The sequence below is a fragment of the Castor canadensis genome, chromosome 10 (genome assembly GCF_047511655.1).
Source record: "Castor canadensis chromosome 10, mCasCan1.hap1v2, whole genome shotgun sequence".
NCBI lineage: Eukaryota > Metazoa > Chordata > Mammalia > Rodentia > Castoridae > Castor > Castor canadensis.
The window spans coordinates 144405091-144429757 of NC_133395.1; the positions used below are offsets into that span (position 1 = coordinate 144405091).

The following is a 24667-nucleotide window of genomic DNA, read 5'->3' on the forward strand; positions in this document are numbered from 1 at the left end:
CCCACACTTCTCAGATGAATCTCTACTCAAGAGGGAGGCAGGCGGTTGCTAAGTGCTTACCCGCTCTCTCATAAAAATAAACTCCTTCTGGCTAGAAGACTCTGGACCAGATCCCCCTCCCTTTCAGCCACCAAAAAAAATTTTGTTTAATTTAAAAAAGATCTCTTCCTTGACATTTATTTGAACATCAGCTGTGCCAAATCAGGGGCCAATTTACTGAACTCCAAATGGAGCCACGCGCCACTAAACCGCAGCCTGAAGACCCTGCGTTCAAGCGGCTGGGTAGTTATTGAGCTGATTTATTTCCCTAGGCAGGAAATGGGGGCCCAGGCTGCCTCCCAAGCCTTTGGGGCTGGTCCTTGGGGAGGCTGGCATCTGGCAGAGGCCCGGCAGTGACCAAAATAGCCAGGTTGGTGGCCCTGCCCAGCACACACCTCCCTCCGAGCACCCAGGAGGGCTGTCCAGAGGGTCCCCTTACAGTCCAGGCTGGTGTAGGCTGAAGCTTTGGGGGTGCAGGAAGTGGGCCCAGAGATTCCCTCTGTGGCTTCCCTGGTGGGAGGGGTAGAAGAGCCTCTGGCCCAAAAGAGGAAGCCACAGAAGCAAGCGGAGAAGGCTCAAGGAAGATGTGTGCTCATGGCCCTGCCCACTGCCCATTGCCCCTTGGCTGTCCCTCTGAGCCTCCCCCGTCCCTCCACTCAGACATGCAGGGTGCTGGCACTGCCACCTACCAGCGGTACACGGGCAGCACCTGGAGCCACACCACCTTATCACCTCTCCCCATGCACTGCCTGCCCTGGAGAACTAGTTCTGGCCATTCCACCCACTGGACACCGGGAACACCCTCTCAGGTACATCCCGGGACACATGAGTGCCAAGAACCAGAGAGCGGGAGACACGCTCAGGGCCACACACGTGCACACGCACAATCTGGGTCTTGGAGACACGCCATACACACAGGTTCACACCGACGAGATACAGACACACAAGAGCACACAGGGGAAGACACGGCGACACGGCCACACCACAGTCAGGTATGGCAAACACATGCACACACAGCCCAGGGCACAGAGAAAGCACACCAGGACGCACATGTGCACGCCTCCGAGGATATGCAGAAATGCCACCCTCAGAAACAGACATACAGGGACAAGAAGACGCAGACGGTCACCGGTGAGGGAGAGGCTGTGACACACACACACACCTGCCGCAGCACCAGAAGCCCGAGCCCCTTCGCCGGGGAAACAATAACACCCTGGCCAGCGGGATGAGCAGGAGACCTCCGTCCTCCCGCCTCGGCGGCGAAAAGGACGCCGGAATGGGGGCACTGGGCGGGGAGGGAGGTGGCTCGAGCGCAGGAGCGGTCAGGGGGCTGCAGACGCCCGCTCCGCGCCCTGTCCCCCGGGTACCTGGGGTGGCCGCTGCGCTGCGCCCGCTCGGCTGCGCTCGGTTCCGCTGGCCGGGCGCTGCCCGCCCGCTCGGTGTCCGGCCCGCGGGCTCCGCGCTCCGCACTGGCTCTCGGCGCGGCTCGGGCTCGGGCTCGGGCTCGGGCTCGGGGCTGGCGGCGCCCGCGGTCCTCGCGGCTCGGCACGGGCGGCGGAGCGCGGCTATGGTCAGGGCCCGGAGCTCGGCGCTGGCGGCGGCGCGGAGGAAGCGGTAATTTATAAGCGGCTTCTTCCTGACCTCGCGTGTCTGTTGTCTGAACAGGCAGCTCTCAGCATCACCCATCCTGCTGGGTGGAAAAATACCAGCTTGGCCGGGCCGGGGGCGGGGCCTGAGCGCCCAGCCCCGCCCCACGCGCGGACACACACAGACACAGACACACGCACGCGTATGCACGCACGCGCGCACGGGCTCGGACACACAAAGAGCCCGGGCTCGCCTAGCCGAGCGCGCGCGCACACACCCTCCTGTGGCGCGGCGAGCGTTCGCTCCAAACGCCACCGCCAAGTGGTACAGCCCGTCTTTGGGCCCCTCCTGCCTCTGATGTAGAGCATGAGAGACGTGTGACTCGTCCCCTCCCCTAGCAACTGCCACCAAACCCCACCAACTCACCCACACAACCTGGCTCTTGGGATGAGGTGGGCCCTGGAGCTGCTGGAGTACCCAGGTCCAAACCAGGCTCTGCTCCTACGTCCAGGCTCTGCGTCCTCTTGGGCCCTCCTACAGCTTCTCTGAGCCTGGGTTCCATACTCTGTAAACTGAGCACAATGATCAAGCCCTATCCAGCAGCACCGGGGTGACCTGAGGCTCCGCTGGGAAGCCGGGTAGAGCTGCAGAGCCCCGGCTTTGCCGTGGCTGTTGGACCTTGGACACCTTACTCAGACTTTCTGTGCCTTGGTTTCCTCATCTGTAAAACAGAAACAAAAATAGTGGAACTTATTTTCTCTGGCTGCTAGGAGGCTCCAAGGTTCACAGTGTAAAGAATCTGGAACAGCACCAGGCACCTAAGAAGTGCCAAACGAGTGTCAGCAAATGTGACTATTTTTAAATGGAGGTGGGGAGTGTGCCATTATTCTTGCCCTTATGAGCAGGTCCTCAGAGACCATTTTCCACATCCACAGTCTGGCTGAGGCTAAGGAAGGGCCGTGTGACCTCCAGCCCTTCCTCAGCCCAGTTTTCTCTAATGTCAATGAATCTCTCTCTTTCCCCATCCCTCCCTCCCTCCTTCTCTCTATCAACCCTCTTTGACCCCACCCCCACCCCACTGCACCTGGGAAGTTGTTGTGGACAGCACAGCAGGTGAATCCTTACACCTCTTAAACCAAGAATAAAAGAATACCAAAGGGCTCACAGAGAGCCATCCCTGCCTCAGGCCTGGCCCAGCCTGCATCCACTGGGTCAAGAGCTCAATACCAGCCTCTTCTGGAGCTGCCAGAAGATTCCAAAAGCAGAATTCCAGAGGTGATGCTTCCTTTCACCCTACAGTCATCACCAAGGCCCTCTGCTGTTGGTCTCCAACAGAACCTTCCACCAGATTCTCCCAAAAACACCGCCAGCCAAGCCACACACTAAGCCCTTCCCTACCCTTCCCTGTGGGCCCTAGGTGCGTACACAGGACTCAGTGTCCCAGGGTAATACCATCCATTTTATAGGTGAGGAAACTGAGGCTGGAGGAGAAAGGGGACTGAGTCCCCACGGCCTTCTGTGTCTCCTGAAGTAGATGAGGACCCTCTGAGCTGCAGGAGTAGATGTCAAGGAAAAATTCCCCAGATGCCAGGTGTGGTGCTGCATACCTGTAAGGGAGGTGGACGAAGGAAGATCAAGGGTTCAAAGCCACCCTGAGCAACATAGCAGGACCCTGTCTCAAAAAGAAAAGAAAATTCCCCAGACTCCTAGTGAGTGTGTACTGCCCACAGCACAAGGGACTGAGGCACGAAAGCAGGTCACAGATGGAGGAAGTAGCTCTGGAGCTGAGGTTTGAACCAAGAGGAGGACTTGAGGAAGCCAAGGCTGCTGGGCAAGGCGAGGGGACGTGTGTGTTCTTCCTCTATCAGCTCCATAGTGGGTACTTGTAACTCCATGGAGTCCAGGAGTTTTTCACAGGTCTGGCACAAGTTGAGCGTGTTAAGTAACAAACACCCTTTGCATTTATTCATTTACTTTATTTTGAAGTGAGGGTCTCACTGTGTTGCTCCAGGCTGGCCCCAAACTCCTAGGCACCAGCAATTCCCTTCCTTCCACTCATCCTTCCAAACAGCTCAGGCTACAGGTGTGCACTGTTGTACTACCAACTGGGTTTATTTTATTTAACATACCTTTCTATAGCACTTAACTATATGCCTGGCACAGTCCAAAGTCAGCCCCCTTCATCCTCAGAACAAAACCAAAAGGTTAGCGCTACTATTTCTCCCACTTTACAGAATGGAAAACTGAGCCACAGAGAAATTCAGTAACTTGACCAGTGTCATTCAGTTGGTGAGTAACAGAACTGGAATCCAAACCTAGGCTGTCTGGTTCCAGAGGGGCTTCTGGTGCATGGATGGTTGCCAGATAAAGAACCCAGCCCCAGGCTGAGGGTGGGGCCCTGGGTTCCATCCCCAGTATCAAAAAAAAAAAAAAAAACCAGAACGCAGGTCCAGAGAGAGGAAAAAAAGAGGGGGAGCCAGGCAGTGCTCCAACTTCAGTCTCAGGCAGAAGCAGCAAGAAAAGGTGGAAAAGGACGAGGACTCTTCAGCAGCCGGGAGGAGGCTTGTGAATTCCAGGCCAACTGGGCTACATGGTGAAACTAGAGCAGGGATCAGGGTGACCCATGTTGCCAAAGCCAAGAGGACACAAAGGTTGAGTGGGCAGAGCTTGGTATGGAGGCCAGAGACTCCCAGGTCCCACTCCCAGCTCTTCGGCTTCCCAGCTGTATGACTGGGGCCTGCATGCCTGCTCCCTGAGCCTCGGTTTCCTCATCTGTAATATGGGCTAGTAAGCGCTGCCTCATTAGGCCATCGTCAGCAGTCTCAACTGGGGGTTCCTGCACTGAACCCAACTACCAGATGGGCTTCTTTTGCCTCAACTGGGTTTCAAAATATTTTGGGTTAATCGATGTGAACAAAAATTTGAGAAATTGTGCATTTATGTGCACCGATAAGTCCCAGCTATTTGGGAGGCTGAGATCAGGAGGATCGCAGTTTGAGGCAGTCCAGGTAAATAGTTCGCAAGATTCCCATCTTCAAAATAACCAGAGCAAAATAGACAGGAGGTGTGGTGCAAGCCAGAGCACATGTTTTGAGAGCGCCTTTGCAAGTGTGAAGCCATAAGTTCAAACCCCAGTCTCACCAAAAATAAACAAACTAACAAAAAAGTCAATAACCAAAGCTCAGCATGATGATGCACTCGAGAGGCTGAAGCAGAAGAACATTGGAGCTAGCCTGGGCTACATAGTGAGACTGTCTTAAAAAAACAAAAAAACTCAGAATGCCTAGTTTCTCTGGAAAAATGACAAAATGGAGCTACCCCTGCCCCATTACCCAACTGTCTACAAATAACCTGGAGCTAAGGGGCCTCCCTTATCTCCTCACTGTTGGATGTGGCTTCTTTGGGGTTCCATGGTTACTACCTGGCTGCTTTGCTCCTCTGTGCCACCTACTGGCCCTGCAGGGGGCTGAGTTTGAGACCTGGGCCCCCTGGCCAGGGGTTGGGAGTGGGCAACAAGGGAAATGAAAGTATTGGCAACCAGGAGAGGCCTTCAAGGAAAGCCAGGCAGAAGTTCTCTCTGGATGAGCCAAACATTAGTCTGAAACTCCATTGGGACTAACTCTTCTCATTTCAAGAATGAAAATTGATCAGCGGACAGAGCCTCCATCTGCAGCCACTCATTCAGCGGGTGAGATTTTTAAAGACTACAACAGGCTGCTTTTTAGCAATGTTGAATAGTAATATAACATCGATCCAGGACTTTGAACAAAACCCCGTCCCTTGCCAGAAGAGAGTTTGTCTCATCTATCAGGTCACCAGACAGAGTTGTTGCAATGCCACGGAGGTACAGTGCACGCTGGGCCATCTGGCCAGCTCAGGCAGGCCTCTTGGCACCTACCCTGCAAAGGACAGGGGGTCAGGAATGGTCTGGACAGCCTGTACAACTCTCAGAACTTCATTCCCAGAAGTAGCCCCAAAGAGACAGAGGGTCAATGACAGACCTGCTAGGTGGTGAGTGGCTGGTCCGCTTCTTGTCCAGGTAACTTTTTCCTGGGCACATCTCAGTGTGTACACATTTCTGAGCGAGTACCTAGAGCCTTGTCAGAGCATCCGAACCTTCAGGTGTCTGCTTACTGTCTACACTCCATCGTGCCTGCTTACAAATTCCAGCTTCATGCCTCATGGGTTTTGTGACATAGAGTGAATAAAATGACCCTTCTGTGCCTGGATGTCCCTGTTAATACTGCCAGACTGTACACATTGTGCCCTGCCCTGGATTGTCCTGAAGAGCAAGTGAAGAGGACTCATGAGTCTCTGGCATATCACCCACCACTTGGTACACTGATGCTCTCACCAGGCCCCCCACACCTGTGGGGTTTTCCACAGGTGTGGGGGCCTGGCAGCTTTCCACTGCCCAGGCTCATTTTCCTGCTAAAGCACATCACTCCCTGCCCTCTGCAGTCTGAGAGGCAGCCAAACTTGGAGCCCCAAACTGAAAGCACCCAGGAGAATGTATCCCCAGCAGTGCCTGCTGGGGCTTGGAGTGCAGAGGAGCTCGGGAAACCGAGGCCGGATGTGGTCTGTGGGGGGCAAGTCCCTGAGGCTGGCTTCCTCCTCTTTCTCAGTGGGAACAGCAAAACTGCCTCAGAGCCAAGCAGGGAAGGTGTCAGTGTGGAGACAGCCCTGCTGGGGCCAAGGGGACACACAAGTGCATTTAGTTCCTCAACTACCACAGGCCAGGCAGCCACCTTCAGCTTCCTCTCCCACCCTCCAACCCATCTGCACTCCCTGCTGGGAACATAGAATGCACAAGGAAAACAGACTAGCAGTTTCAGGTAAGGTTAGACATTTCTCTAAGGCTAAACACTGCACCTGTGAGCCAGCAATCTCACGCCCAGGTATCAACCGAAAAGAAGTGAAATCATTCATCCACACAAAGGTAAGAATGTGAATGGGGTCACAATGACCCCAAAGGGAAAGAGCCCTGGTTGTGTCAACAGGAAAATAGAAACAGAAGGAAGGACTAACACTTGCAAGCAAAAGGATTCCTGAGAGGCACAAAACCTGGAGGAGGTCCCCAATCACCCCTGCAACTCCATTTATATGGAAAATCAGGTGGGCTGAATTAAGGGTTGTAGTATTTGGAGAAATGGGGGAGGTGGGGGAGGAGGGGGCTTGTTGATAAGAAGGACCCCAGGGAGCTCTCAGAGGGATGGAAGATCTCACAGGTGTCTATGCTTGAAAACTCCATGAGCTGAGCACTCAAGGTCTGTGCGTTTCTCCTGGGCAGCCTATCATATATGTGGTTCCTGGTGCTCTGATTCAACCAACCAAGGATGGAAAGTGTTAGGCAAAGAAAAAGAGTTGCTTGTGTATTAGACATGTACAGACTTCTTCCCCTTGTCATTAACCCCTGTAACAACTGTTTACACAACACTAACATTGGATTAAGTCCCGTAATAATCTTTTTTTTTTTTTTTTGGCGGCATTGGGGTTTGAACTCAGGGCTATCATGCTTGCTAGGTAGGCACTTACTGCTTGAGTCACTGTGCCAGCCCTTTTTTTTTTTTTAATGGATTTTTTTGAGATAGGGTCTTGGGAATTATTTGCCTAGGCTGGCTTTGAACTCTGATCTTCCTGATCTCTGCCTCCTGAGTAGCTAGGGTGATAGGCATGAGCCACCGGTGCCTAGCTCTACTTTTTCTCCCCTCTATGGTGCTGGGGATGGAACCCAGGGCCTTGGGCATTCATGTGGAAGCAAACCCCGATCACTGAGCCTATTAGTAACCTAGAGAGGATTTCAAGTATTGGGGAGAATGTGAACAGCAGGCCATTGTCATTGTATACAAGGGGCTTGAACATCTTGCTGTGTGTGTGGCGGGAGAGGGTGTGGGGGGTAGGGGCAGAACCAACCCCTACAGGTAATAACTGTACCTCAGTAAACTCAAGAGTCACTCAAGCATCTTTCCTGCTTTTTTTTTTTTTTTTTTTGGTGGGACTGGGATTTGAATTCAGGGCTTCACACTTGCAAAGCAGGTGCTCTACTGCTTGAGGCTTTCCTTCAATCTATTTTGCTGTGGTTATTTTGGAGATGGGGTCTTGCCAACTATTTGCTGGGGGTTGGCCTCGAATCTCAATCCTCCTGATTTTAGCCTCCTAAATAGCTAGGATTATAGGCGTAAGCCACTGGCACATGGCAGCCTTCCTGCTTTGAACAACCCCTGTGCCCTACCACCACGATGCCACTAAGACTGGACTCCTGGAGGTCTCTGAGACTCGTCCCCCACCCCCCATGTCTGCTACTCCTTTCTTCCTCCTACCAGCTACTCTGATCACCTGGCTTTTGTTCCACTACAGTTCCATCTCAGGACCTTTACACTGGCTGCTCCTGTCCAGGGTACTTTCCCCTCAGTCCTTCCCAGGGCTGACTCCTTCTCATCCCTTGTCTATCAGCTCCAGCGTCTCCTGTCCTGCATCTCAACCACCTGCCTGCCCCTCCTCGCTTCACCAGCCTGCGCCATTGCCTTGTTTCATGTCACTCTACCTTGACTAATCAGGTGAAGTAGCCTATCATTGATCTACTGGTCTATCATTTCCATGGCTAGACTGCTCGCCCCATGTGGACAGGGCTGCCTGGTGCAACACCGTGTCCCTCAAGCCTAGAGAACTGGCTGCCCAGCCAGTGCTGCTGGGTGAATGGAGGTGGGGCTGCTTGTGATTGCCCCCACAGGGTTCACAAACTGCAAACGTGGCCACTTGTGTGGCTGAGGGAAGACCAGTCTTTAGGACTGGGCGCTCAACCCCATCCATGACCCGCAACCCACCCTCCTCTCCTGATCTTCGCAGGAGAGGCCTAAATCTGAGCTCTGAGAGGATCCTTAGTGGCTCCAACCCTGAGGGTCCTCTGTCTTTCTCTGCCTCAGTTTCCCCATCTATAGCAAGGGCAGGTTAGCCTTCCCCTAACTGAAAAGCACCCGTCATTCTGGTGAGCTGTTGTTAACATGCAGATTTGACTCAGCAGGTCTGGGATGGGGCAGAGATTCTGAATTTCTATCCAGCTCCTGGGCAGAGGAGCAGACTTGGGGCAGGGGGTGTCACAGGCCACATTGGGCATCATGAGTGGAGAAGGCTTCTCAAAGTCTGGCTTCCAGACCCACAGCAGAAGTACCTGGGAATTCTTGTGAAAGCAGAGTGGCAGGCCCCTCTAGATCTCCCAAATCACAAACTCTGAGGTGGACTCAGCAATCCTGTTCATCAAGCCCTGTAGGGGTTCCTAAGGCAGCTCAAGTTTGAGAACCACTGCTCTGGGAGTTAGGGGGCTCTCAACCTTGGCTTCCCATTGCAATCACGTGGGAAATTTAAGAAACTTTGGTGCAGGGGTGGGACGTATAGCTCAGTGATAGACCACTTGTGCAAGGCCCTGGCTTCTATCCCTAGCACCACAGGGAAAAAAAAAAAAAATCCTGATGCCTAGGTGTCCTCAGAAAGTCTTATTTAATTGAGCATGAAGCTTATTTATTTATTATTTTTTATATTTAGATAAAATTCTCCAGGCAATGTGAATGTCTCATTATAACCCTGCACCCTTGGCCTGGGAGTGCTGGGCGCCCAGAACTTCACAGCCACCCAGACAGACCCGGGCAGGCCTAATTCCTCTGCATTCTTGCCTGGGCCTCTCAGTGGCTGCCTTCTTATATTTGGTTATTTTTCCCTCACAACAATTCAAAATATTCCCAGCTTCCAGACAATAAACAAAGCCACAGAGGCGAGCACCCTGACTGTGTTCCCACTTATGGCCTGATTCAAAGCCTGCCTAACTGGACTCTCAGGCCCTGGCAAACTGGTCATCTGAGCCTGGGCAGGGTGGACCAAGATCTACTCCTAGAGTCCCAGAATCCCCCAGCTCTAGGTGACCCCAGCCATCCCCCAAGGCCACTTCCCTGTGGAAACAAAGGCTCAGAAAGGGCTGGTGACTTGTCTCAGAACACACAGCAATGCTGTGAAGGCCCCTGCATTTGTGGTTTTCAGCTGTAGGGTAGATGTGTAGGTTCTGAATTAAGAGAGACATCTGTTGTATTCTAGACTCTGCCCTTTATCATCTGTGACCTTAGACAGGGATCAGCCCCCAACTAAGCCTCAGTTTGTGCATCTGTAAAATGAGAGTGGCACTAGAGCCCCACCCAAGGTCAACGGGAAGGTGATAGTCATAGTGCTTCTAATATTACAGTTGTCCTGATTATTTTTGCCAAGATGGCAAAATCAGCTGGAATGAGCAAGAAAAGAGAAGATGGTGGGGGTGAAGGTGGGATGGGAGGATAGGAGGTGCAAGGTCTGGGTCTCAGATATCTTACCTGGACCAGGGGTTCATCCTGGAGGTGGGAGTGGAAAAGAAAAGTCCAAGTTACCAAGACAGATCCTAGATAGGCCCTGGGAGAGGAGAGGAGCTAATGCCCTCTTGGTGCCAGAGACTCTGAGGATGGAGGTGACTTGCCACGTGAGAACTTGAGTGTGGCCTCTGGACATCATCTTCCCTCATGCTTTGATGCTATTTGTAGCTTTTAAGACTTTTAATCTCCACCTGAGTATTGAAAGTCCTGGGCCTGCACATACCTATTCCACAAGCATGTTGTCCTCTGTGTGTCACTGTTGGAGAAGAGGGGACGACACCAGGCCACCCCTAACACTGCAGGAGATTACTGTATAGCCAGGACACGGGTGAGGGGTGTCTAGATTTGGAGATGAGCCCCATGGATGTCTGTTTCTGAGTGTGTGATCACATGTGAAATGGGTCCCTGCACGAACCTTGATTTTCCTCACAGATGGTCTGGTGCATCAAGAAGGGGAAAAAAAAAAAATCTTGTGATTGTTTCTTCACCTTTAGCATGAGCCAAATTTTGCACAGATCCAGCCACCTTGCAGGCCGATCATTGACAGCCTGCAATCCACCAGGCTGTCACTGTCACTGACTGCAACACACAGGTTGAGTCTGTTTCCTTGGCCTTCAGAGTTTATTGCACCTGCTCTGTGTCCATGGGATGGAACCAAAAAGTCTTATGTGTGATTTCCCAAAGCACAGAGATCTGTTCAAATTCAGACTCCACCTCTGACTTGTGTGACCCTGGGCAAATCACCAGCCCTTTTTCGTGATGCAAGATAGGGTCTCGCAAACTATTTGCCCAGGGGGGGTTTCGAACCAGCGATCCTCCGGATCTCTGCCTCCTGAGAAACTAGGATTACAGGTGTGAGCCACCGGCCTGGCTTCACCAGACTTTCTGTGCCTGAATTTCCTGAAACATAAAAGGGAATGTGGGCAGAGAGAGAGGGTGCCCAACCCTGAAGCCCCAATCATTGGAGGCATCCCAGAATTTGACATTTTCAGGTAATAGGGGGCTTTTCCCTTTTTCATTAGAAGATATCCCAGCTAGGTGTCCACGTGTCCTCCACACCCTTTGTCACTTACTGTTTTCTCTTTCTTTCTTTCTTTTGTCTTTTCCTCTTCCTTTTTTTCCCTCAGCGCTGGAGCCTCTCACAGCTGAGGCAGGTACTGTACCACACAGCCACACCCCCAGTCCTCCTCTCCTTTTTTAACAGAGAAGAAAGCCAGCTAGGTTGGCTTTATTTTTTAAGGCTCCTTCTATTTATAGAAAGGGTCATGGTCTTCTATTTATAGCCATAATAGATGCTTTACTTTTAGCAGAAGGTGCGCAAGTTATGGGAAAGTGGGTCTGTTTGGAAAAAAATTCAATGCGTGTTCATTTAGGAGACATCCTAGGAGCACGCTAGACTCCTATGGCTGTGGTTAACAAGCACCACACGCTGGGTGACTTCAAACAAGAGACTGGTTCTCTTAGAGTTCTGTAAGCTGCAAGTCCTAAGTCAAAGTGTCAGCCAAGGTCCCTGCAAGGCTCTTGGGGCAGCCTTCCTGTCTCTTCCTAGCTTCTGGTGGTTTCCACCACTCCTTGTGCCTTGGTTTGTAGCTGTATTGCTCCACTCTGCCTCTGTTGACAGGTTGTATCCTCTTGTGTGTCTCTGTCCTTACCTGGCCATCCTCTTTGTCTGACTCTATGTCCAAATTTCTTTTTCTTTTATTTTTTTTGGCAGCACTGGGGATTGAACTCAGGGCCTCAGGCTTGCTAAGCAGGCACTTTTGCTACTTGAGCCACTCCACCAACCCTTCTCTCTTCTTATAAAGACCCAGTCATGCTGGATTAGGACCCCTCCTGAATGATCCACCATTTTAATTTCACCTGCAAAGGCACTGTTTCCAAATAAGGTCACAGTCCCGGGTAGCTGGGTTGGGAATTCAGCATATCTTTTGGGAATGGAGGGACACAATTCATAACTGCTGAGTTGCCACAGAAAGAAAATTCACACAGGAAGACCTGCAGTATCTTTTGGAAGAGGGGCTCAAGGGACCACAAATGTGCCCCAGTTTTGTCCAGGGACACAAACATAGTTTTGTGGGGACATCTTGGGCAATCCTGTCTTTTCTCCCTGAGTCTTGTTTCCCTGTGTTCCACAAGGTCCCAGAAGAACTCTGGGAGGCTGGAGAGAGTTTGGAGGAGGTGGGGAGTCCAGACCCTCTGACATCACCAGCACTTTGCTCTAACCATTATACAGACAGTAGGAAAATACATCATTTGACCAAAAAGCACCAAAATAACTTCTATGGCTGAGGATGGAGCTCAGTGGTACAGTACTTTGCTTGTCTAGCATGCACAAAACTGAGGGGGGGGTTATTATTAGTAGTAGTAATTATTCCCAGTGCTGGGGATTGAACCCAGGGCAAGCACTCCACTACTGAGCTATAGACGGAAAAGTAGAATTTAAAAATACTAGTTTAGAGTCTGGGACGTGTGAGCCCTGGGTTCAATCTCCAACCACTGAAAAAAATAAATTAACACATAAAACCACTGATTTATGTGCAAGGCCCTAGCTTTGATCCCCAGCACCACAAAAAATAAGTAAAAATTTAAAAAAATAATAAAAAACACTGGTTTGCGTCAAAACTTGAAATTCTGTGAAACTATCTAGAATTTTTATTTAGCTCCGATACGATGGATGAATCATTGATTTCACGGCTCTAGCAGGTAGAGCCCATGGCAGGAGGACCAGTGGACCAGAGAGCCTCCCCACCCCACCCCCAACTGGCAGCTCCTCCAGGAGTTGCGTGTTTGACTTGGTTTGTTTTTGCAGAACACTCCTAAGCAAGTGGACACCTGAGCTGTGTTTAGAAGGGCAAAAGGAATGGGGAAGGGTTGAGAGCATGAGTGCAGGCAGGCAGGCAGGTTGGAAGGGGCACTGGCGGCAGGAATGCCTTCCAGCACTCCCTGAGTGCCAGCCTCATTCTTAGCTCTTTGTTTGCCTTCAAGTCATTTGATTCCCACAATAGCCCAATGAGGCAGGTGCTGTTAGCCTCCAGGCTCTGCCAACAGGAAAATAAAAGCTACCTGCCACGTGACATAACCTGGGGAGAGGTGGACACAAGTAGGATTGGAGCCCGGCCAGCAGAGCAGCCAGGAAAGGGGGCCTGGCCTAGAGGACAGGGATCAGGAGTTCACAGCCTTACGCTAGAGCCCAGGGCTGCTGTACACCTGCTACTGGTCACCTCTTCAGGCCGTGGTGTGGTTACCCTATCTGTGCAAAACAGGGTTGAGCCTCCCTTCAATTGCCTAGGGGGGACCTGCCCTCTCTTGGCTTCTTCCTGCTCCCCATTAGGATTTAAATGCCCCCATGTGGTCAGCTCCAACTTAGTTCCTGCCTCCAGTCTCACAGCCACCCCCCTGAGAGATTCTTCTAAAAGACCCTAAATTCTGACTTTGGCCCCTCTCCTCTGCCCAGTCCCCACTGGTGACCTCACCAACTTCATGTCTTCACTTGTGTGTGTCCCAGGGAGAAATCCAACTCACCATGTCTGTCTTGCTAAAGAGCCTTCAGTGGCTCCCTATTGCCTCAAAATGATCAAATCTCTTCATTCTGCCCCCAAGGCTAGATTCCCTGCCACTCCCCCTAAACCCTTCCACCGGCTTCAGGAAAGGATTCATCCCACACTGGAGTTCCCCTCTGCTGGATCCACCCTGTTATCCCCTAGGGCGAGCTAGAGGCTCCTCCTAAAATAGGTAGCAGTGCCCTGTCAACCTGTCCAGTCGTGGTGCATGTCACTCCTGGGTCTGGTCCTCACTGTACCCCTACAACAGCATCCTGCATCAGATGCAGGTTGGTAGGAAGCAGGAGAAGACCAAGCAAGTGTGAGGTGTGCTTGACACCAAAATTGTGCTTTCCTGTGGCCTGTGACCCAAGGGTCAGCAAGAGGTGCCTGTTTCTTTGGCCTCCAGGAAGCTCAGATCTCTCTGTGCTTCTGCAGAGTGGGGGCTGGAGACAGGTAGTACAGGGACAGAGGCAGGGTGGGGGACCTGAGAGGGAGTCATAGTGCATAGAGGTGAGATGGTCCATCTGAGGCAGGCCTTAGCCAGTTCTGGGAGCCCTTGAGCACCTGCACAGCTCAATGGGGCTTGTCAGGAGAGCCCATGCAGCTGGTGCAAAGGTTGCCAATTTGATTTTGGCCCACTTTGAGTTGGGTTCAAGCCCTGGCTCTGCTGCTTCCCTAGCTATGTGGCTGTGAGCATGGTCCTTGGAATCATGTGACCTTCACAGGTGGCCTGGGGAGTTCATGTAGGCGGTATGTTGCAGTTCTCAGCGCATAGCCACCACCAGAGTATTCAGATATGGCGGCACACAAGGTCAACCATGAAGCCTGCTGAAGCCTTCCACGGAGCCCAGAGTCGACCACAGGCTGTGGCAAATGGGGCCTGACCTATGCTTCAGGCTTAGGACCACAGCTGATTCAGGGGCTCCAGGCCAACCCTGCTAAGGGGGTACAGGGGGTATGGTTGTGAGGGCCTTACACATGCTGGGGGCACTTACCTCTGAGGATCCCCCCTGGTCCCGGCCAGCCTCCTGGCTGCTTCTTGGAGTCCTGTTGGAAAAGCACCTGTCTGAGCACAGGATGCACCAGCCTGGAAGATTCCAGCCTTGGCCTAGGAGAGCTGGGTGAAACAGTGAGTACGGGTGCTTCATGATTCTGTACGTAGCAGCCACTGCCTCAGAGTTAGAGGTTGAAGAACCTAAAAGAAGGGCCTCTGTCAGGGGAACTGAGGCTCGCATGGGGAAGGGACTAGCCCACCACCACACACAGGCCCATGGGAGGAGAAGGGTAAGGGTAAAGGGTCCCTCAGTCTGTCCTTTCCAGGCAAAGCGGCAGTTCACCCAGAACCTGTTACTGGTAAGAGGGGCATTCCCTCTTCCCATAGCACTGTTCCCACAACCCACTCGAGGTGGCAGCTCACAGGTCTTTTCCCCACCCTCCCTGCCCCATCTCCCTTCAGCCCCACTCCCTGCCCAGACTCCTAGGTCTCTTCTGAAGATGCTCATGGCGCCTTTAGGTCTGCAAGGACTTTGCTGCATCCCCAGCCCAGAGCAGCCCTGGCACCGTGGCTGGATGTTCTGTACTGGTACATTTCATCTCAGAACAGCCCCAGGAATGCCAGGCGTTGTGTTATCAGATGGACTATCCAGTGTCGCCATGCTTGTGTTCAGGCAACGTTTATTTTACTTATAATGGCCCCAAACTGCAAGAGCAGTGATGCTAGCAGTCCACCTCTGCCAAAGGAGCCAGAAGTGTTTCCCACAAGGGAAAAGCTGGGAGCACTCTCAGAGTACCTCTACATTCTCAACTTTTATTTTATAGTATTGTAATTGTTCAGTTTTGTTATTAGTGATCACTGTTAATCTCTTCCTGCATCTAATCTATAAATTAAATTTTATCATGGGTATGTATGCATAGGAGGAAACAACTGTGGCATATGTAGGATTTCGTGCTATCTGCAGTTTCAGGCATCCATTCGGGGTCTTAGGCCACATCTCCTGTGGATAAGGGGGACTGGCTGAGGCTGCCATCATTGATCTAATGTCCTGATTTCACAGTCAGGAAACAGGCTTCAGACAGCCGTCAGGGCACAGCTGGTGGGGACTGTTCTGGCTCCCAAGTCCAAGCCCTTAACCTCTTTTCAATGGTGCTGGGTTTGAGCTCCCCCAGCCTTCTGCTGGCTAGGCAAGTGGTCTTCCACTCGATCCATGCCCCAGCTTAATCTCTCTTTGGTTTGGCTCTCCTTCACTTATGGCTATTCGTCAAAGATGAATGGTGCAAGAACAGAAGACTGAGAAATCAGTTTTTAGCTGTGAAATGCTGAAGTGCTCACCGAAGATAAAGATCCCCACCCCGCTGTTCCCCTCTGTCCACAGCTCTGCACTACCTCTTCTTACTTTCCCCCTCACCCTTCCAGTGCTCTCTCAGCTTGCTCTGCCATACTTCTGTCCCCATAGAACCTTCAGTGTCTCCCCATTGCCTGCAGAACAAGGAGTGCGCCCTCCTCCAGTGTACTGGGTGGTCTTGGAATTCACCTTATCCTCTTTCCTAGCTCTCCTTCCCTCCTCTCCTTACCCCATGTGCCTGACACTCTGCCATTGCTCGCTTTGTAACCTCCACCTGCCCCTACCTTGAGCTTATACTGTAGCCCCCTCCATTATCCAAGCACCATCCAGTCCCACCTGCTCCCTGTGCTGCCTCTCCCAGTCCTGTGGAACTCCACCCCTCCTGGACGCACATGACATTTTGCCTGTCCTGCCCCTGCAGCTTTTCTACTTAACGGAGAATTTGGGGTTGTATCAGCCAGGATGGCTAAATCATTCCACCTCTATGCTCCTCCATTTCACCGTCTGTAAAATGGGGTTGGAGACCAGCTGTTCCCCAGAACCTGCTGGAAGGATTAAAGGAAGGCACAAGTGCCGAATTAGCTTTACCATCTCTAAGTTCCAAAAATGCATGATGGGGAGGGTCTCCTCAATCCCCCCTTCCTCCAGGCCAGAAGAACCCTGATTTACAGGGAAGGGCAACACACCCCATCCTGGGAGACCAATCTAAACTGAATTGGTTGGTGTCAGCCATTCCATTCTCCGTGGCCTCAGACAGGTCCAGGGTGGGCAAGAGGCTGGGATCTGGCCAAAGATACCTATAAGAGTTTGCTGTGGGGCTTTGGGAAAGGTTTTCCTTCTGGAGAAGAGGTCAGGTTTGTAGCTCAGAGATGGAGAGGGCTTGCCAGGCATGCCCAAGGCCCTAGGTTTGATTCCCAGCAATCCAAGAACATAAATAGACAAACAAACAAATAAATGAGTAAGTAAGTAAATAAATAAATGAGAGAGACAGTTGTTTGTTCAGTGGAGGCAGCCTTCGTCCATGTCTCTGAGCTCCGAGGGGACCAGTGAGGAAGTTGTGTTGTGGGGGGGGGGGAGGGGGGGGTGCAGGGAGGACAAGGGAGAAACTGGCAGAGGGTGAGGTCGGAGAAGCCAGGTCACAGCTAGGACTTCAGATTTTATGCATTGTACCTCCAACTTTTCATTATGAAAATGTCCTAAAATATATTAAAAAAAAGGAAAATATATAAAAGAAGCATTCACACATTTGTGACCCAGGCTCAACCACTGTTAATATTTGGGCAGAGTTGGCTTTGCTTAGTCATTTGAAGGTGACTTGCAGACGTCATGACACCTACCCCTAAATCTGGATTACTCGTCTCCTAGGCGTGGGATGCTCCTTTGCACAGCACGGCACTGCTGTACCAGAGAAAATGGAATGAAACTCGTGCCCTACTTCTCAATCCATGTTCAAAATTTCCTCCAGAGGTTCACATATCCCCGGGTTCACATATCCACCTCCCTCCCTTCCTTCTTTCCCTCCTTTCTTCCCCAGAAACAGGATCTAATGAAAGTTTACATTTTGTGCTTCATCGCTGTACTAATCTTAAATTCTTTAAACGTAGAATCTATTTAAAAGAAGAGAGTATTTGAAAGTGTCTTTTTAAAACTTATTTATTTGATTATTTATTTTTCGGAATGTAGATTTTCTTTTTTTCTCTTTTTTTTACGGTGGTGCTAGGGACTGAACCCAGGGCCTCAAAAGCACATGACATACCACTGACATACCACCCCTACAGCCCCTGGCTATTATTTCTCATTTTTATTTTATTTTTTATTATTTTTTAACATTTTGATGGTTCTGGGGTTTGAACTTAGGGATTTGTGCTTACAAAGCAGGCACTCTACTGCTTGAGTCACACCTCCAGTCCTATTTCTCATCTTTTTTGCTGGTACTGAGGTTTGAATTCAGGGTTTCACACTTGTAAAGCGGATGCTTTACCATTTGAGGCATACATCCCACTCATTTTGCTCTGATTGTTTTGGAGATGGAATCTAGCAAACTATTTGCCTGGATTAGCTTTGAATCTTGATCCTTCTGATCTCAGCCTCCCAAGTAACTAGGATTACAGACATGAGCTGCTGGGTCCCAGCCAGGTGTACATTTAAAAAATTTTGGTTTTGAATTTCTGTGATGCTGGGGACTAAAGCCAAGCCCTTGAGCTAGTTAGGTAAGTGCTCCACCACTGAACTTCACCCCAGCCCTCTTACTTCTCCAGAAGGAAAACCTTTCCCACAGCCCCGTAGCAAGTCCTTTTAGGTGTCATAGGCCAGAACCCAGCCCCATGCCCACCCTAGGCCTGTCTGGGGCCACCAGGAATGCAATGGTAGGCACCATCTAACCCTTAGGGAGGTTGTGGCACCTTTAACAGGTGGGGCCTAATGGAAGGAAGTGAGATCACTAGGGGCATGACTTTGCAAGGTATATTGGGACCCGGCCCCTCCTCTCTGACTTTCTGCTGCTTAGAGTGATGGAGTGGCTCCTGCTGTGATGTGCTGTGCTGTCACAGGCCCAAAGCAACCAAGCCAAGCAGCCAAACAACCGTGAGCTGACACCTCTGAAACGATGAGCCAAAGCAGAGCTTTCTCCTTGTAAGTTGATCCGCTCAGGTGTCTTGTCACAGGGAAGGAAAGGAGACCAACACAACTACCTTCCAAGGGGAAGGTTCCCTGAGCTCTTTCCAGGAGACGCCTGCCCCATGTGAGGCAGCCACAGATCCTAATTCCTGCTCCGAGCTCCCTGTCGGTAGGACCATGCTGTATGCGTCTCTGTGGACTGTGTCCTCTAACACGGAGCCCAAGGTCCCAGACACTTGCTAAGACTTCTGTGTCCTATAGCAGTTCAGCTTTTTTTGCTGAACGGTGTCTACTCTGCATGAGCCCCAGTTTCCCGTTCTCCCACTGAGAGACATTTGGTTGTGTTTGGCAACTGTGAATAAGACCCTGGGTCTGGGATGGGGGTGTGGCTCAGGGACAGAGTGATTGCCTAGCATGTGAGAGGCCCTGGGTTCCATCTTGGCACCTCAAGAAAAAAAAAACGTTGTTGACTTTCATGAACAGTCCAGGTCAGCCATGGTATCTGATGATTTGCTCACAGTGCTGTTTAAAGTGTTTCTCTTCCTCCTGATTTATTATTTTTTTTTAATTTTTTTTGAGACAGGGTCTCTGCTGTGGACACTAGGCTGGCCTGGAACTCACAATCTTCCTGCCTCAGCCTCCCAAGTGCTGGGATTACAGGTGTGCACCACCAGGCTCTGCCTTTCCTTCTGATTTTATGTAAATTGAAACACTTTGAATCAGTTTAGTCAAGACTTCACAGGTGAGGCTATTTTCCTTCCGTCCCATCCCATCATGCCCCAGATGTCAGTGGTGTGATTATTTGTGATCTTACATTGGTCAGGCTGTGATCCCCAAATCTGTCCAAAGACAAGTTTTTAGGTATGGGGTTTGTTTTTGGTATATGTGTGCTAGGCTGGAACCCAGGACCTCGAATGTGCTAGGCAAAGGATCCACCACCTAGCTAAATCTTCAACCTTCATTTTTATGTCAAGGTTAATGGAGTGTTTTGAGCTGCAGAGTGACAGGATCTGATTTATCATTTGGAAAGACTGTATTGAGCCCATTGGGACTGGGATATGGTGGAGGGGCACAGGCAGAAGCTGCAGCTCCTGTCCACATGTGGGGTGATGGCAGCCATAGTGGAAAGTGGGCGGGTTCTGAGTGCAGTGGTGCTAGCCCCCGTATCTACACACAGTAGATGTGATTAGCCTGAGCTGAGCTTCCGACAGGTAGGTTCCATGGCCTTTTCACCTCTGTGTGCCAGCCTGGGGTCTGTCAGAGAGGGGCTAGTTCACCTGGGTGCAGCTGAATTCCGAGAAACTGCGACTTGTCGGGTTTGATGCTGCAATAAAGGAATCAACAATCTAATCTGTTTCCCAGCAGGCTTTGCAACAGCCTCTGATTAAGATTATGCCAGGGTAGAGCGCTTATGTAGTGTGTGAAGCCCTGGATGCACTCTCCAGCACTGCCAAAACAACAACAAAAACAAAAAACCCAGAACATGCTCAACTCCTCCTCCCGAAACACAATTGGATGGATGCTCTGTGACATAACTGCAGCCATCTTGAGTCCTAACTACCATGATGGCTGCTGAATAAACTTAGCTGGTTTTTCCTGCATAGTTTCTCAGCAAACCATAAATAGATACAACCATAGAGTCATGTGTGAGGCTTAAGAACTGAACCCATGCTCCAGGGAAGCACCTGACTCCTTATTAAGAGAAATCAGCTACATTCCAGCCTGGATGAAGTCCCATAAAAGCACCCTCTTTCTGACCCCAAGTGCAGGGATCCAGCTGGTCCTGCTGCTTCTGTCAGTAAATCCCCCCAATAAATTTCATGTTACAGTTTCTTTCTTTGGTCTTCCAGCACCTTGGAGCAGGTCCTTATACACTAGGACTGGGTTGTTCGGAAAAAAACCTATGAATCACCGGGGAGGCTCAGTTCTCTCCTTTGTCTTCAGGGAGCACAATTCACATTGCCCCAGAGTGAGAAACAATGTCACACAGTCAGGTCTGCTCTGGGAACACAAAGTCCCCAGCTTGGGGCCTGGGACAGAGAGCCCTCTCCCCCTTCCTGGGCTCAGACTCACCCCGCCCCCCCCCCCCAGCCCAGACACACACACCCTGGTCCAGGGACAAGAGTAGACCTCTGCATTTCATGTGCACCTGAAGACTGTTTCCTGGCAACCTGGGGACAGGCCCTGAGGAAGGTGGTGGGAACTCAGGTTATCTGTATCAGTTATCTCTCCATCACTGTACCACATTACTCCAAAGGAACGGCTTGAAATAGCAGTACACATTTGTACTCTGTAGCCAGGAATTTGGGAGTGGCTCAGCTGGGTGCTTCTGGCTCTTGCGTGAAGTTATTCTCAAGGTGTCAGTTTGGGCTGCTGTCACCGGAGGGCTTGACTGGAAGGGGAAGCTCTCACAGTGGCTCATTCTCAGAGTAGTTGTTGGTAGGATGACTCAGTTCCCCTGCACAGATGTCTGTCCTTCTGTTGCTGACTTCCCTACAGGCAGCAGTCCCAGAGAGCAGGGCGGAAGTTGCAATGCCTATGTAACTTAACCTCAAAGTCACACATCATCTTTTTGGCAATAGCCTGGAGGCCACAGAGTCGCCCTATTTAATGGCAAGGAGACCCCCACAGAAGTGTGAGCACAGGAGGTGAGAATCCATACTGTAGGCACCTGGCAATGAACAGAAAAGGCAGAGGCTGACTAACCCTCTGGTCTACTCGCCCACCTCAGTCCTGTGTGCCACGTGTTATGTTAGGCCGTGGGCATACATCAGCAGGCCTGGCCTCACTGAGGTTCTAGTGAAGTCCAGAAAGCCTTCCAACCCTGCAGAGGACTCATTCGGTGAACAAAGCCTGTGGGCCACACAAAGATGAAGAAAGCCACAGGAGCCTGAATGAGCCTCCCTACCTAGCAAACGTGCCACATGCAACCCAGAACCCCAAATATACAGCTAAGCATGCCAGGAGAGCTGGGCTGAAGGGCAACCAGAGCTAGGAGGGGAGAGGAAGCCCCTCAGCCTAGAAGGAATCAGGGAGAGTCCAGGAGTAGGTGGTTTTGATTCCTGGAGAATTTAGGCTGGGTGGGGACAGTGTCACACTGTCACACCACATAAGGTTCATTACTGATATGGAACCAGGCAGAGCCAGAGCCAGGCCTATTCCCAGAACTTGACATGGACACCCGGCACCCAGATAGACACAGGCTATCTGGCTCTCCGGAATGCACAGGGCCTCTCTTCGCACTGGCCAGAGACCTCCAGTCGCAGGACGACACAATGGTGGGAGGAGGTGATGTAGACTCACGAGTAGGTCAGCTTCTGTGCTCGAGGTCAACCATGTGACCGATTAGTGGGGCCTGTGAGTCCCACGGGAAGGGATTTTCAGGGATTGCTGTGGAGCAAAGTGTCTCCAGGCCTGACCTCCCTCCCAGGGGAGATGCAGAGCCTGGACTATGGTGGGCTAATGGGGAGCTGCCCAGTTTTGGGGGCCCCAAGTCTCAAGACCCCACATAGCCTCTCACCTCCTCTGTGCCCTGAGTTGGTAGTGCCTGCAGTTGTCATGGCCGCCCATAGCTGAAGGAGCCTCGGGGTGCCAGGTGCAGTGCTGAGGGCTTTACAGGCATCATGACCTGATTCTCTGAGACACTTGCAAGGGGGTGCTTCTCCATTTCACAGATGAAGAAACAGGCCTGGCAAAATTAGGATCACTGCTGTTAAATGTATCTTAAAACACCACTTGGATCTGCCATGGCTCCGTTCTCCTCTGTCACCACATGGTTCCATCCACCATTATCACTGGCCTTGACAGGTGGACAGGCAATGCTGAGGAAGGCCAAGTTCTGGCAAGCCTGTACCTTGGACAAGTTTACCTCCATGTACCTCTGTGACTGCACCAAAGGTAACCACTGCCTTGGGCTTGGTGGGTTGTTTTTTTTTTTTTTTTTATTGAGGTTTGGGTTTGAACTCAGGGCTTTGCACTTGCTAGGTAGGTACTCTACATCTCAAACCATGCCTCCTGCTTTTGTTCAAAGTATATTTTTATTCCTTTACTGTTAATACACATGTGTGTATGTACAAATAATATATATCACTTGCCATGTGTATTTTTCATCTTTATTTATTTGGCAGTGTCTTTTTTTTTTTTTTTTTCCAGTGCTGGGGATCAAATGTGGAGCATGCTAGGCAAGCATTTGTACCACTGAGCTACACCTTCACCTTTACAGAAGGATCGTGCTGAATGCATTCTTCTGGAACTTACCTTTTTTTCTTCCACCCTATGTTCCTGACATTCATCTGTGATGATATGTGTAGATCCATTTCATTCTTTTCACTGCTGTATATTACTCCATAGAGAGATTATAACTCTATCTAGTGTTCCTGTGTTTTACTTCCACTGGCCAGGTGGTGTGATTTTTCCCATACTACAGATGGGAAAACTGGGGCTCAGAGAACTTAAGGAGCTTTGTGTGGGATCAGTTAGGAACCCCCTCAAGCTTATCCCCAAATGATGAGGCTCCCATGCTCCTTTACATATGTGTGAACAAAAAATGGAAGAAGCCATTTAGCCTGGCTAGCCCTGGGACCACCTTGGCCCTCAAGGATAGCCAGGAATGGGACCTTGACATGGAATTCACTGGGAATGGGCCCATTGATCAAAAGACACCCTAAGCCCCAAATCCATGCATGGCCTCTTTCCACCCTCTAAGTAGGTTGAAGACAAGGCACCTCCTGTCCAGGACGTCAAATAGGAGAATCCTGAGTCAGACACCCCCTGAGCCTCAATTTCCTTATTTGCAACTTGGGGATAATCGTCAGATCTGCAGAGATAGTACAAGTCTGGAACAGTGCTGACTTTTAAGAATATGTGGGCATCAACTACAGTTATGTCCACACTTATCAAATCCTGCTGTACATCTGCCATGGGCCACGTGCTAAACAGGGGTTCTGAGGACCCAACAGGGGTAAGGACCAGGCGCCAGAGTGGGCAGAGGACACAGCTACTGACTGTGCAGTTGGGGCTCTTATCACAGGTGGGGAACTGGCTGGACTCGGGCTACCTGTCCCCCTGCACCTCTCTTTCTTCCCTCATGGGATGGACTTTGTTGGGTGCCTAGACCTCCCCCTGCCCCCCCGCCATGTCTGCAGGAAGTGGGGCTCCTAATCTGGGTGAAGTGTAGTCTAAGCCCCACGACAGTGAGAAGCTGCCAAAGGCCCTGGTGAGTGGTGAGCATCTTGGAGCCCAGAGATGCAGATGCTGGCTGGATCCCCACCTGGGCAGGCCCTGGGATGGGGCTGTGGATGTGATCTGATTTGGCGGTCACCTCATGCCCCAGACACGCAGGCACGGCACATCACCACCCAGGATGCTAAGAAAAACCCCTTCTCCTGCGATCTCCACCTCCCACCCCCTGGGGAGCGGCAGCTGCTTTTCAGAGTTCCACAGCAGGCTGCCAGCCCACCCTCCGGAGACCATCAACCCTTGGCACCTGGCAAAGGCCCTGCCCATCCTGCCAGGGGCAGCTGCTGCCTAGGGAGTCTGCCCACCCTCACGTCGTCCCTCAGGCACCCATTTAACACAAACAGGACCGGGCAGGAGGAGCCAATTCAGTTCACCTCAGAGCTCAGATCATGGCAGGCCCCCTCGTGTAAATTTATGTGGGTGTCCCTGCGTACCAAGCACCCTTGCTGGTCCCTTCTTCCCCCTGGTCTCTTTCAACTTCTGCTGGTTGATCTATTTCAGAAAGACCCTGGGGGTACGGAGACAGGGCAAGCGTCCTGCTTAGACACCATAGAATTCACAGCTGGAGAAATGCAGGTAGACAGCACTGCTCCCCTGATAAACGCAAGTGTTTGCGTGGCAGCAGCAAACGGGCAGCTTAACCTTTGAAAGGTAACTGGATGGATGCTCTGGGACAGAAGATTAAACCAACAATTTTAATAAATTTCTATAAACAACAACAACAAAAAAGAAAGACCCTGGGACAAGGTGATTTAAGCAGAAAAGGAACTCTTCCTTACATGGAGATGTGGCAGGTCCATTCAAGAACTCAGGGTATAAATCAGTGGTTCATCCCAGGCCCTGTGTTCAATTCCCAACACCAGAAAAATAAACAGCATGAGAATTGAGTCAGACAGCCTGGATATTGATCTTGACA

The 24667-nt window shown here is 51.1% G+C and overlaps 1 protein-coding gene and 1 long non-coding RNA gene across 5 annotated transcripts in view; one reads left to right on the forward strand and one right to left on the reverse strand.

The window, feature by feature from the left end:
* Slc6a6 (solute carrier family 6 member 6) overlaps positions 1–1523 on the reverse strand; it is a 76927-nt gene extending 75404 nt beyond the window's left edge. Inside the window, exon 1 of one of the 3 annotated variants that reach the window (XM_020175672.2) lies at positions 1407–1523. The gene's annotated coding sequence lies outside the window, so the exon portion shown is untranslated. Of the gene's footprint in view, positions 1–1201; positions 1348–1406 lie in introns of those variants that run through there. The other 2 variants (XM_020175675.2, XM_074044494.1) reach the window with 2 other exon arrangements.
* Positions 1524–18378: 16855 nt separating this feature from the next.
* On the forward strand, positions 18379–22879 carry LOC109694030 (uncharacterized). Of its 2 annotated transcripts, none has more exons than XR_002213075.2 (4): positions 18379–18528; positions 19097–19255; positions 22188–22410; positions 22666–22879. It is a non-coding gene; the product is annotated as an uncharacterized lncRNA (long non-coding RNA). The 2 variants fall into 2 exon arrangements; XR_012436117.1 differs by having other exon boundaries at positions 19097–19173.
* Positions 22880–24667: the final 1788 nt, after the last annotated feature.